General features: G+C 33.4%; 1 protein-coding gene across 3 annotated transcripts in view; it reads left to right on the forward strand.

Annotated features, from left to right (window-relative positions):
- The window catches only part of LOC106875681 (uncharacterized), a 57,737-nt gene that overhangs the window by 936 nt on the left and 55,762 nt on the right, over positions 1 to 1,039 (forward strand). The window contains exon 1 of one of the 3 annotated variants that reach the window (XM_052966528.1): positions 7 to 105. The exons of the other annotated variants lie outside the window; for them this stretch is intronic. The gene's annotated coding sequence lies outside the window, so the exon portion shown is untranslated. Of the gene's footprint in view, positions 1 to 6; positions 106 to 1,039 lie in introns of those variants that run through there. 3 annotated transcript variants of the gene reach the window in all.

The following is a 1,039-nucleotide window of genomic DNA, read 5'->3' on the forward strand; positions in this document are numbered from 1 at the left end:
CATACACACACACACACACACACTCTTCCACTTCGACACGTCAAACTGAACAAGCTCGCTCACATGCACCCTGCCGCGCCGGCCTCTTCCACGTTCACGTTCAAAGTAAGTGACGAAAGATAATGGCAATTCTGAGACTCAAAACGATTGATTGCCAGATTATAATATTCCGTTGTGGCGAAAGTAAAGAATACGTACACCCGGTGTTTAGGGTTAGGGAAAGGGTTAGGGGTTAGGGTTAGGGAAAGGGTTAGGGTTAGGGTTAGGGAAAGGGTTAGGGGTTAGGGTTAGGGTTAGGGTATTTGTTACGCCGCAAACGGGTGGTGTACGTATTCTTTACCCTCCGCCGCATATTTGTTCTTACCTGCTTCATTTATGTGCGTTGTATACTTCAACAGATCTTGTTTGATTAACCTTAAAACTAATATAATCAATATCATATTTCTTTCTTTCGCATTTTCATTAATCAATAGTAAGCGTTAATTTACATTTCTTCCTTTTCTCCATGCATGTTGCAATGTTTCGAGTCTTTGGTGGTTGAAAACTAAAGAAACACATGGATTATTATATCTAATACGGCTTTTTCCACGTTGATCTCGTTTACTTCCTGAAAATTTACGGATTTTACATGCACAAATAAAGCAGGTAATAACAAATATGCGAAGCTTTTCTCAAGTTTAAAATGCGACATTGTTTTTTGTTATCTATATTCCACGCACACTTTCATTGGATCCATATATATACATATAATAATATTATTAGGGACAAAATCCAAAATTACAGGTAAAAAACTCAATTAAAATCAATTTATAAAAAATTAAAATTAAATTGAGCCTTATAGATAAAGTATATATAAAATATATATAGTTTTAGGGAAATAACCAATTTTCAAGAACTCATCGATGAAAATCCACTATCACATATAGAAAAATTAATAATTAAAAGCACAATAAATGAGTATAATATAAAGTAAAGTAAATATCATAAGATAAATATAATAAAAAGATTACACGTGTTTCATAACCAATTTTCAAATAGA

This window comes from Octopus bimaculoides, chromosome 3, assembly GCF_001194135.2.
Source record: "Octopus bimaculoides isolate UCB-OBI-ISO-001 chromosome 3, ASM119413v2, whole genome shotgun sequence".
Taxonomy (NCBI): Eukaryota; Metazoa; Mollusca; class Cephalopoda; order Octopoda; family Octopodidae; genus Octopus; species Octopus bimaculoides.